A 13424-nucleotide genomic window follows, 5' to 3' on the forward strand; every position below is an offset into this window, starting at 1 on the left:
GAGTCCTGAATAAGGAATTTGCAGTAGGGGTGGACCCGGTTACAAGGATGGGGCTTGTCTCCACCAAAACCCTACAGCAGTGTCTCCCACAGGGTGCCTCCAGCTGTTGCAAGACTCCCAGCCCGCCAGGACAGTCTATGGCTGTCCGGCAACACTGGGAGTTGTGGTTTTGCCACAGCTGGAGGTGCCGTTTAGGAAACACTGCCGTATGAGACGTTTTTCATTTTTATTGGGGGGGGGGGGGGGGCGACGTGTAAGGGGGTGTATGTGTAGTGTTTTACTTTTTATTATTTGTTAGTGTAGTGTAGTGTTTTTAGGGTACATTCACACAGGCAGGGGTTCACAGTAAGTTTCCTTGAAGGAAACCCACTGTAAACCCGCCCGTGTGAATGTATCCTGTACATTCACATGGGGGGGGGGCCCCCCAAACCTTCAGCTGTGGCAAAATGACAACTCCCAGAATGCACTGACAGACCGTACATGCTGAGAGTTGGTTTTACAACAGCTGTAGGCACACTGGGGGGGGGGGGGGAACCACTGAGTTAGAAAACAGACTCTAGCTCAGTGATTCCAACCCATGTGCCTCCAGCTGTTGCAAGACTACAACTCCCAGCATGTACGGTCTGTCAGTGCACTCTGGGAGTTGTAGTTTTGCAACAGCTGGAGGCACACGGGTTGGAATCACTGAGTTAGAAAACAGACTCTAGCTCAGTGTTTCCCAACCAGTGTGCCTACAGCTGTTGCAAAACTACAATTCCCAGCATGCCCGTACAGTCAGGGATGCTGGGCGTGTAGTTCTGCAATATCTGGCCCTTCAGATGTTGCAGAACTACAACTCCCAGCATGCATGGACAGTCTGGGCATGCTAGGAGTTGTAGTTATGCAACAACTGGGGAAGAACAGTGGCCTCCAAACTGTAGCCTTCCAGAAGTTGCAAAACTACAACTCCAAGCATGCCCAGACTGTCCAGGCATGCTGGAAGTTGTAGTTCTGCAACATCTGAAGGGCCAGATATTGCAGAACTACACGCCCAGCATCCCTGACTGTCTGGGCATGCTGGGAGTTGTAGTTTTGCAACATCTGCAGGGCTACAGTTTGGAGACCACCATATAGTGGTCTCCAAACTGTGCCACTTCAGATGTTGCAAAACTACAACTCCCAGCATGCCCAGACAGTCAGTGCATGCTGGGAGTTGTAGTTTTGCAACATCTGGAGGACCACAGTTTAGAGACCACTACACAATGGTCTCCAAACTGTGACCCTCCAGATGTTGCAAAACTACAACTCCCAGCATGCCCAGACAGCATTTGGCTGTGTGGGCATGCTGGGAGTTGTAGTTTTGCAGCTTTTAGAAGGCCACAGTGAAGATCACTTATCGCGATCTTCACTGCAGCCTTCTCAGCCGCACTTTCCGGCCACCGCTCTTCCTCCTGCCGCCGCTGCTCCGGGATGCCGCCGCCTCCGCAGGTCCGGGTAAGCCAGGCCATATTCCCCCCCCTCGCCGCCCGTGTTCCCCCCGCTCTGTACCGACATCGATTGGTGCGCAGAGCGGGGGGGAAATGAACTCTAACCCCCCGCCCCCTCCTGCCATTGGTGGTCAGCCTGACCGACCAATGGCAGGGGATAGGAGGGGGTGGCAACACTGCCACCTCGCTCCTATCCTTTAGGCTGGTCGGAGCTGTCTCTGACAGCTCCGATTAGTCTTATTTTCCAGGAGATCGGGTCACTAGTGACCCGATTTGCCCGGATCGCGGCAAATCGCAGGTCTGAATTGACCTGCGATTTGCTGTGATCGCCGATATGGGGGATCTCAGGACCCCCCTAAGCATTGCCACGGAATGCCTGCTGATAGATATCAGCAGGCATTCCGGTCCGATCACCGCCCGGCGAGCGGCAGTGATCGGAAATGCCGAGGGCGTCTGGATACGCCCTCCGTCCTTAAGTGACGGGACACGAGGGCGTATGCATACGCCCTTCGTCCCCAAGGAGTTAAGGACTGAGCCCTTTTTTGCAATTCTGACCACCGTCGCTTTATGAATTAATAACTCGAAAACGCTTTTACCGAATATTCTGATTCTGAGATTGTTTTTTCATGACATATTCTACTTTATTTTGGTGGTAAATTTTCGGCGTTACTTGCATCCTTTTTTGGTAAAAAATCCCAAAATTTCATGAAAATTTTGAAAATTTTGCATTCTTCTAGCTTTGAAGCTCTCTGCTTGTAAGGAAAATGGATATTCCCAATAAATGGACATATTTTTGCTTTTTGAAAAAATTAGAGGGGTTCAAAGTAGAGCAGCAATTTTCAAAAATTTCATGAAAATGGCAAAATCTGAAGGGACAGATGTTACAGAACTACAACTCCCAGCATGCCTGGGCAGCTGAGAGTTGTAGTTTGGCAACATCTGGAGGGCCACCATTTGGGCACCACTGTAACAGTGGTCTCCAAACTGTGAAAACTGTGTGCTGGGAGTTGCAGTTTGGCCTTCCTAGTGGTTGCCACAGTAAAGATCACTTTACTTTCACTTTCATTACCCCCCACCCACCCCACCGTAGTTTCCCTACCTGAGCCAGGATCTCTGCAGTCTCCAGCGACGATCGGGGGTCCCCAGGCATCTTCTCCTTCAGGTGCCGGCCTCCGTCTTCTCCCCACATTCCCCACGACATCCAGGGGTGGACAGAATGGGGGTTGCCATGGCAACCCACTGTACTGCACTGACATTGGTCAGAATATGCCCGGCATCCTGAAGAGGTTAAAACAGGAGACTAATTTGATAAATAAATTACGTTTAAATTTTACTACTAATTTTAATTCTAGCAGCTCCAAAATTAAAAGAATTATTAACAAACATTGGGCAGTATTGAAATTAGACCTCATCTTTAAAAAGCAAAGTCCTTCTAAGGCTGGTATCATTTTAGACGTGCAAGGAATCTTAGAAGTATTCTTGCTCTAAGCAGATTACGTACCGAATTGAAGAATAGCGAGGTGCTTACTGCTGGAGCAAGTTCATGTGATCAACAACTGGTTACTTCCTGTGCAACTCGATCAAGTGATCGAGAGGTTGGGACTTTCTGTTGAATCTTTATCTACGGAAGTACCAAATAGATTTCAAACTCTTATTAATAGAGAATCATTTTGGATATATATGTTTAAAACATTATTCCCAGAGGTACTTAACACCTTAAGGACCCAGGTAATTTTCACTGTAGGACCCGGCCATTTTTTGCACATCTGACCACTGTCACTTTAAACATTAATAACTCTGAGATGCTTTTACTTTTCATTCTGATTCCGAGATAGATTTTTCGTGACATATTCTACTTTATGTTGGTGGTAAAATTTTGTCAATACTTGCAGCATTTCTTGGTGAAAGATTCCAAAATTTGATGAAAAAATAGAAAATTTAAAGCTCTCTGCTTATAAGGAAAATGAATATTCCAAATACATTCTATATTGATTCACATAGACAATATGTCTACTTTATGTTTCCATCATAAAGTTGACATGTTTTTACTTTTGGAAGACATCAGAGGGCTTCAAAGTATAGCAGCAATTTTCCAATTTTTCACAAAATTTTCTAAATCTAAATTTTTCAGGGGCCAGTTCAGTTTGGAAGTGGATTTGAAGGGCCTTCATATTAGAAATACCCCACAAATGACCCCATTATAAAAACTGCACCCCTCATTGTATGCAAAATGACATTCAAAAGGTTTGTTAACCCTTTAGGTGTTTCACAGCAATAGCAGCAAATTGAAGGAGAAAATTCAAAATCTTCATTTTTTACACTGGCATGTTCTTGTAGACCCAGTTATTTAATTTTTACAAGGGGTAAAAGGAGAGAAATCTTCCTAAAATGTGTAACCCAATTTCTCTCGAGTAAGAAAATACCTCATTTGGGTATGTCAAGTGTTCGGCGGGTGCAGTAGAGGGCTTAGAAGGGATGGAGCGACACTGGGATTTTGGAGAGTGAGTTTTTCTGAAATGGTTTTTAGGGGGCATGTCACATTTAGGAAGCCCCTATGGTGCCAGAACAGCAAAAAAAAACACATGGCATACCATTTTGGAAACTACACCCCTCAAGGCACGTAACAAGGGGTCCAGTGAGCCTTAACACCCCACAGGTGTTTGACAACTTTTCGTTAAAGTTGGATGTGTAAATTATTTTTTTTTTTTTCACAAAAATTTTTTTGCACCTCAAATTAGAATTTTTTACAAGGGGTAATAGGACAAAATGCCCCCCAAAATTTGTAACCCCATCTCTTCTGAGTATGGAAATACCCCATGTGTGGACGTCAAGTGCTCTGCTGGCGCACTACAATGCTCAGAAGAGAAGGAGCGCCATTGAGCTTTTGGGAGAAAAATTGTTTGGAATGGAAGTCAGGGGCCATGTGCGTTTACAAAGCCCCCCGTGGGGCCAGGACAGTAGACACCCCCACATGTGACCCTATCTTGGAAACTACACCCCTCACAGAATTTAATAAGGGGTGCTGTGAGTATTTACATCCCACTGGCGTTTGACAGATCTTTGGAACAGTGGGCTGTGCAAATGAAATATTAAATTTTCATTTTTACGGACTACTGTTCCAAAAATCTGCCAGACACCTGTGGGGCGTAAATGCTCACTATACCAATTATTACATTACGTGAGGGGTGTAGTTTCCAAAATGGGGTCACATGTGGGTATTTCTTTTTTTGTGTTTATGTCAGAACTGCTGTAAAATCAGCCACTCCTGTGCAAATCACCAATTTAGGCCTCAAATGTACATGGTGCACTCTCACTCCTGAGCCTTGGTGTGCGCCCGCAGAGTATTTTATGCCCACATATGGGGTATTTCCGTACTCAGGAGAAATTGCGTTACAAATTTTGGGGGTCTTTTTTTTCCTTTTAACGCTTGTGAAAATTATGGGGCAACACCAGCATGTTAGTGTAAATTTTTAGGAGAGAAAGCCCCCCAAATTTTGTAATGCAATTTCTCCCGAGTACGGAAATACCCCATATGTGGCCTTTAACTGTTTCCTTGAAATACGACAGGGCTCCCAAATGAGAGAGCTCCATGCGCATTTGAGGACTACCGTATATACTCGAGTATAAGCCGACCCGAGTATAAGCCGAGACCCCTAATTTCAACCCAAAATCCCAGGAAAAGTTATTGACTCGAGTATAAGCCTAGGGTGGGAAATACCTCATCCCCCCCTGTCATCATCCAGACCCGTCATTAACATCCTCATCATCCCCTTGTCATCATCCCACACATCCCCCCTTGTCATCATCCCACACATCCCCCCTTCATCATCCCCTTGTCATCATCCCACACATCCCCTTATCATCCCACACATCCCCCCTTCATCATCCCCTTGTCATCATCCCACACATCCCCCCTTCATCATCCCCTTGTCATCATCCCACACATCCCCTTATCCCACACATCCCCCCTTCATCATCCCCTTGTCATCATCCCACACATCCCCCCTTCATCATCCCCTTGTCATCATCCCACACATCCCCCCTTCATCATCCCCTTGTAATCATCCCACACCCCCCCCTTCATCATCCCCACCCCCCTTCATCATCCCCACACCCCCCCCCCCCCTTCATCATCCTCTTCTCATCATTCGCCCTCAGTGGTCTTCAACCTGCGGACCTCCAGAGGTTTCAAAACTACAACTCCCAGCAAGCCCGGGCAGCCATCGGCTGTCCGGGCTTGCTGGGAGTTGTAGTTTTGAAACCTCCGGAGGTCCGCAGGTTGAAGACCACTGCGGCCTTCAACCTGCGGACCTCCAGAGGTTTCAAAACTACAACTCCCAGCAAGCCCGGGCAGCCATCGGCTGTCCGGGCTTGCTGGGAGTTGTAGTTTTGAAACCTCCGGAGGTCCGCAGGTTGAAGACCACTGCGGCCTTCAACCTGCGGACCTCCAGAGGTTTCAAAACTACAACTCCCAGCAAGCCCGGGCAGCCATCGGCTGTCCGGGCTTGCTGGGAGTTGTAGTTTTGAAACCTCCGGAGGTCCGCAGGTTGAAGACCACTGCGGCCTTCAACATCATCCAGCCCCCTCTCACCCCCTTTAGTTCTGAGTACTCACCTCCGCTCGGCGCTGGTCCGGTCCTGCAGGGCTGTCCGGTAAGGAGGTGGTCCGGTGAGGAGGTGGTCCGGGCTGCTATCTTCACCGGGGGCGCCTCTTCTCCGCGCTTCCGGCCCGGAATAGAGCCGTTGCCTTGACAACGACGTATCTGCGTCGTTGTCAAGGCAACGTGACTATTCTGAGGCCGGGCCCGAAGCGCTTAGAAGAGGCCTCCCCGGTGAAGATAGCAGCCCGGACCACCTCCTCACCGGACAGCCCTGCAGGACCGGACCAGCGCCGAGCGGAGGTGAGTACTCAGAACTAAAGGGGGGTGAGAGGGGGCTGGATGATGTTGAAGGCCGCAGTGGTCTTCAACCTGCGGACCTCCGGAGGTTTCAAAACTACAACTCCCAGCAAGCCCGGACAGCCGATGGCTGCCCGGGCTTGCTGGGAGTTGTAGTTTTGAAACCTCTGGAGGTCCGCAGGTTGAAGACCACTGCGGGTGGGGGAGTTCACTCGAGTATAAGCCGAGGGGGGTGTTTTCAGCACGAAAAATCGTGCTGAAAAACTCGGCCTATACTCGAGTATATACGGTAAATTAGGGATCGCATAGGGGTGGACATAGGGGTATTCTACGCCAGTGATTCCCAAACAGGGTGCCTCCAGCTGTTGCTAAATTCCCAGCATGCCTGGACAGTCAGTGGCTGTCCAGAAATGCTGGGAGTTGTTGTTCTGCAACAGCTGGAGTTGTTGTTTTGGAAACACTGCCATACAATACGTTTTTATTTTTTTATTGGGGGGGGGGGGTTTATATGTATTGTTTTACCCTTTATTATATGTTAGTGTAGTGTAGTGTAGTGTTTTTAGGGTACATTCGCACTGCCGTGTTACAGTGAGTTTCCCGCTAGGAGTTGGCGCTGCGGCGAAAAATTTGCCACAGCTCATACTTGAAGCAGGAAACTTACTGTAAACCTGCCCGTGTGAATGTACCCTGTAAAATTAACATGGGGGGGGGGGGGGGGGTCAAACCACCAGCTGTTTCTAAATTACAACTCCCAGCATGTACTGACAGACGGTGCATGCTGGGAGTTGTGTTTTTGCAACAGCTGGAGGCACACTGGTTGGAAAACCTTCAGTTAGGTTCTGTTACCTAACTCAGTATTTTCCAACCAGTGTGCCTCCAGCTGTTGCAAAACTACAACTCCCAGCATGTACTGATCGCCGAAGGGCATGCTGGGAGATGTAGTTATGCAATACCTGGAGGTACACAACTACAACTCCCAGCATGCCGAGAGAGCTGTTTGGGCATGCTGGGTTTTGCAGTTTTGCAACATCTGGAGGGCTACAGTTTTAGAGAACACTGCAAAACAGCTGTTGCAAAACTACAAATCCCAGCATGCCCAGACAGCAAACAGCTGTTTGGGCATGCTAGGAGTTGTAGTTTTGCAAGATCTGGAGGGATACAGTTTAGAGATCACTGTATAATGGTCTCCAACTGTAGCCCTCCAGCTGTTGCAAAACTACATATTCCAGCATGCCCAAACAGCTGTCTGGGCATGCTGGGAGTTGTAGTTTTGCAATATCTGGAGGGCTACAGTTAGAGACCACTTTATAGTGGTCTCAAACTGTACACTCCAGATGTTGCTAAGCAACTCACCGGCTTCCGTACGATCCAGCCGCAGGACATCGCCGCCCACCGATCTCCGTCGCCGCTGCCTCCGTTGCCCGCCCGGATGGGTAAGTGGATTTTTGGCGCCGGTCCCCGTTGTTTCCCCGTTCTGCCCTGCCTATTGTGGGTGGGCAGGACGGGGGAAAACGAAAGTTAACCCTCCCGCCCCCGATCTGCTATTAGTCGTCGCTTCTGGCGATCAATAGCAGGGATAGGAGGGGTGGCACCTCGGCCACCTCACTCCTATCCCTTCAGGGGGATCGTAGGCGTCTTAGACAACCGCGATCCCCCTTATATTCCGGGTCACCATAGACCCGTAATGACCCGGAATCGCGCAAATCGCAAGTGTGAACTGGGCGTTTGCACGGGATGCCTGCTTAATGATTTCAGCAGTCATACCAGTCCGATCCCCACCCGGCGCACGGCGGGGACCGGAACTGCCCATGACGTAACTGTACGTCATGGGTCCTTAAGTACCAGGGCTTCATGACGTACGCGTACGTCAAGGGTCCTGAACAGGTTAAAGGGATACTCCGGTGAAAAACTTTTTTTTTTTTTTAAATCAACTGGTGCCAGAAAGTTAAACAGATTTGTAAATTATTTCTATTAAAAAATCTTAATCCTTCCTGTACTTATTAGCTGCTGAATACTACAGTGGAAATTATTTTCCGTTTGAAACACAGAGCTGTCTGCTGACACCATGAGCACAGTGCTCTCTCCTGACATCTCTGTCCATTTTAGGAAGTGTCCAGAATAAAAGGAAATCCCCATAGCAAACATATGCTGTTCTGGACAGTTCATAAAATGGACAGAGATGTCAGCAGAGAGCACTGTGCTCATGATGTCAGCAGACAGCTCTGTGTTTTAAAAAGAAAAGAATTTCCGCTGTAGTATTCAGCAGCTAATAAGCACAGGAAGGATTAAGTTTTTTTATTAGAATTAATTTACAAATCTGTTTAACTTTCTGGCACCAGTTGATAAAAAAAAAAAAAAAGTTTTTCAGCGGAGTACCCCTTTAAAGAGGTACTCAGCCCCTAGACATCTTTTCCTCTATCCAAAGGATAGGGGATAAGATGTCTGATCGCGGGGGTCCCACCGCTGGGGACCCCCGCAATCTCTCCTGCATCATCCACTTGTCATCAGCTGCACGAAGCGAAGATCACTCCATGCCTGATGACTCACGATACAGGGGCCGTAGCCGTGACGTCACGATACTCCAGCCCCTGTATCGCGAGTCATCAGGCATGGAGTGATCTTCGCTTCGTGCAGCTGATGACAAGTGGATGATGCAGGAGAGATTGCGGGGGTCCCCAGCGGTGGGACCCCCGCGATCAGACATCTTATCCCCTATCCTTTGCATAGGGGATAAGATGTCTAGGGGCAGAGTACCCCTTTAATGAAGTTATTGAGAGCACTACTTTTTTTTAGGGGACTTGCTCGTTACATACTTTGCTCCAGAGAGGCTTTTGCTATTAATGATATCTTTATTGCAGTTGTTATCTTATTTTATTTATATTTGTTTTAATTTGAACTTTTCATTTGGGGTCTCATCATCATCATTATTACTATTATTATTATTACATGTATTATTTTTGTTATTATTATTATTACTATTATTATTATTATGTGATTTTATTGTTATTTGAATTTGCTGTTATTTTTTCTATTGTGCCATTATCTGTATGCTGTGATTGGAGTGTGGTTTTGATTGTGCTGTTAATTATGGAGTGTGGTTTTACATTATGTTGCCAACCTTGTAATTATGTTACTATTTTTACTATTGCATTTGCGTTCATCTGACAGACCAGGGGGGGGGGGGGTATAAATATTTGTGATATGCTCAGTTGTACCTTGCCTGAGGAAGAAGCCAGCCTGGCTTCAAAACGCGTTGTACATCCTTTGTTAAATCTTTTACATGTTGGTACAGTACGCCTAATCATTTGGCAGCAGATCTAGAGTGTGGAGTTGGAGTTTTGAAAACTTCCTATAAGAGGGTCCTACCTAATTACAGTGGGCAAGCTACTTGCAGGAGGGTCCTATATGCATGGGGCAAGCTACCTACAGGAGGGCCCTACATACCAGAGAGCCCTACATACAGGAGGCAAACTACCAACAAAAGGGTGTTACTTACAGGGGCCAAGCTCCTTACAGGGGCCAAGCTACTTACAGTAGGGTTTTGCATACAGGGGCCGAACTAATGACAGGCGGGTCCCACCTACAACTAGACACCACAGGGCCCTGATGCGAAAAATTGCCTTGGAACTTTCTACCCCCTGAGGACCTGCTTCCCCAATCCTGGACAACCCCCTTACCTGGGCCTCGGTCGCACAAAGATATCAGTGTCTTCAGCACTGTTTGGACACATTCAGGCAAATACACAATGATATAAGTGACTTACAAGCAGGGCCAAAAATAGGGACTGGGACCAAAAATAGGCCTGGGCATTTGCTCTGTGCAGTAATGACAGAGGGGTCCCGGGTGTCCCCAGAACTACACAACTTACTCTGTAACATACAGTCATAGATACTGTAAAGATACAATAGATACAGTCAGGATACAGAGGTAACACAGTCCAATGATCTACACATGTTGACAAGGCTAGGGTAGGCAGGGTTCACACCCCAGTTTTGTTTCTGTTGAACGTATACAGGCGCGGTTAGTGCTCTAGTGTAGTGACCATGTGGTTTCATTACATGATGATGTCCGGCATTAATCTATATATCAACTGGCTCCAGAAAGTGAAACAGATTTATAAATTACTTCTATTAAAAAAAATCTTAGAGAATGCAGTCCTTCCCTGTATAACAGAAAAAGTGATCCCTGCAGCACTGTGTAATTATTCATTTCTAGGTTATGCTGGGACTTGTAGTGGTTTAGTGTTCCTGTTTATAACTATTCGTTTATAGCGGCATTCTCCCATTTAGAACAGTGATGACATTTCACCTGTTCTCTAATAAAACCCCAGCAAAATCCCTGTATGATCCCAACCTCGGACCCCTGTATTTATTGAGCTCAATCAGCTGCTGGATGCCATGATGACATCATCAGATGCAGATGTGATGTCACAATAGAACAGAACAGCAAAATCCTGCTGATCTGGAGACCGAGCCTCACACTACGGTGATTCGACAGAGAAAGAGGATGGGTAAGTGCTATGGGGTTTTTGGGGATTCGTGTGTACCTTTTGACCCCCTCCCTTCTAATGCACAAACCCGAGGCTGGACCCTTACATTCATTCATACCCCAAATTTAGATCAAACCCTCAAATGAATGCAGATCCAAGATTTTAACCCCTTTATTGATCCAGATCCCACATTATACCCCCGAAATGTATTTAAATCTCCCTTAAGACACTATGGGTCCCTCCCAACTATAATATATTATAATATAATCCTTAATATGATGGGGGAGTGGGGTGACTGATAGTTCTATAGAGCAGTGGTCTGCAAACTGTGGACCTCCAAATGTTGCAAAACTACAACTCCAAGCATGCGGCTGTCCGGGCATGCTGGGAGTTGTAGTTTTGCAGCAGCTATAGCGTATATACAAATATAGAGCTTCAGGGGGAGATTTATCAATACCTGTCCAGAGGAAAAGTTGCTGAGTTGCCAATAGCAACCAATCAGATCGCTACTTTCATTTTGAAAAGGCCTCTGCAAAATGAAAGAAGCAATCTGATTGGTTGCTATGGTCAACTCAGCAACTTTTCCTCAGGACAGGTTTTGATAAATCTCCCCCATAGAGTATTTAATGAATTTCTATATGTAACTCTATATAAAGATGGTTCTTCTCTTCAACAGACTTAAAAACGACTTTGTTGTTGCTGGCGGCGGGGGTGTTTTGGGCGGCTTTATTGCTGACTTTCTTATACCTGTATTTTTGCCACCGGTAAGTTCACCTTCATGATGTCCCCTTTACAATTCGATGTCAGGTGTTGCCCCTGGCAACCAATCACAGCTCAGCTTTCATATCCTAACCATCTCTGGCAAAATGAAAGCTGAGCTGTGATTGGTTGCCATGGGTGACACCAGACAGATCAGGAATCAGTCAGATTGACACCTTAGTGACACCTATCAGACCACCCACAGCATGATTGCGGGGGAACATGAGTCAAGATGGCGGCCGGAGGTCCCCTTACCTCCTCCGTGTAGCGCCTTCTGGATCCACTTGTATGCTCGGCCTTTATTGTGTGACGGGGCCTAGGGGGTCAATCTGTGTAACTGTGGAAATTCCAATATTATTAATTAATTAATATTATTAATAATGTCATTCTTCTATAATATCATCCATGACAATATATTTACATTTCCCTTTTTTTAGGAATAATAATAAGAAGGAAATAAAATATTCTAAACTGGAAGAGGTTGTGGTGGAGGCGAAAGGAGGTAACTATACTAATTTATACTACAACTGCCCAGAGACCCCATTTCCTAAGGGGCCTCCTGCTTAGTGATCTATGGTGGTATTGTTTGTGCTTGTGGGGGTCTGACAAGGCCTATAGACTATCACCCGAAGGTTACATAAATGACGTATTTTCAGTTGTAATGTGTATATTCCCAATCTTATAACATTTATGTGAGATGTATTTTTGTTTTTTGTTTTCTATTAGAGACCGAAAAAGGAAAAAAAGCTAATGACCTAAAGCAGATGGAGGAGGACGGCGGAGAGTGAACTCATCTGCAGAGGATCTGAACAGCTGGGAGTTTGGGGAAAGGGAAAAATATAAAAGGGGAGTAAAAAAAAAATCAAAAAAATATAAAAATAATAAAAAAAAAATAGAAAATAATCTGAAAAAAATAAAAAAAAATAAAAAAAAAAATCTAAAAATATATAAAAAAAAATAAACCAAAAAATTATAAGATGAGTTGTGGTAGTATGTGTGTATCTTTGTGGGTTTAGGGGCTAAGCTCCTGATAGTGGTGGTGTTGGGGGTGAAGATTAAGGAGCAGAAAAGAGATCCAGTAGGGGAAGAGGAAGCTTAAAGGGGTACTCCGATCAGAAACATGTTTTCAAATCAACTGGTGCAAGAAAGTTGTACAGATTTGTATATTACTTCTATTAAAAATATTGACCCTTCCACTACTTATCAGCTGCTGTATACTAGAGAGGAAGTTCTTTCCAGTCTGACCACAGTGCTCTCTGCTGGCACCTCTGTCCGTGTTAGGAACTGACTAGATTAAGAGCAAATCCCCATAGCAAACCCATTTTGCTCTGGACAGTTCCTGACACAGACAGAGGTGGCAGCAGAGAGCACTGTGGTCAGACAGGAAAGAACTACACAACTTCCTCTGGAGCATACAGGAGATGATGAGTACTAGAAGGTTTAGGATTTTTAAATAGAAGTAATTTACAAATCTAGTAAGAATTAAACAAAAACCAACCCCTCAAAACTAGTATCAGAAAAACTGATATATAGATTAAATCTAGTTGAATATAAATTAAGACCGTGCTTCAATTATATGATACAAAATATTATAAAATGTTTATTAAAATACAATTATATATGCAAAATAAACCTCATAGCACAGGGCCCTTGTGCAGAGGTATTATAAGGATTATAAGACCATATATTGTAACATTAGTTAATAAACACCGATATCTAGCATTGTTTTTATAAAGAAGATGAAATTTTTCGGTAATCTGGTATCTGATAATCCAGACAGTAATGGAAATCCAGACAACAATGGAATGTCCCG

At 45.6% G+C, this 13424-nt stretch overlaps 1 long non-coding RNA gene across 2 annotated transcripts; it reads left to right on the forward strand.

Moving 5' to 3' along the window:
• Positions 1-10741: 10741 nt before the first annotated feature.
• Positions 10742-12592, forward strand: LOC130360794 (uncharacterized). Of its 2 annotated transcripts, none has more exons than XR_008890796.1 (4): positions 10742-10873; positions 11529-11616; positions 12049-12113; positions 12338-12592. It is a non-coding gene; the product is annotated as an uncharacterized LOC130360794 (long non-coding RNA). The 2 variants fall into 2 exon arrangements; XR_008890797.1 differs by lacking the exon at positions 10742-10873 and adding an exon at positions 11419-11447.
• The last annotated feature ends 832 nt before the right edge of the window (positions 12593-13424 follow it).

Source organism: Hyla sarda, chromosome 3, assembly GCF_029499605.1.
Source record: "Hyla sarda isolate aHylSar1 chromosome 3, aHylSar1.hap1, whole genome shotgun sequence".
Taxonomy (NCBI): domain Eukaryota; kingdom Metazoa; phylum Chordata; class Amphibia; order Anura; family Hylidae; genus Hyla; species Hyla sarda.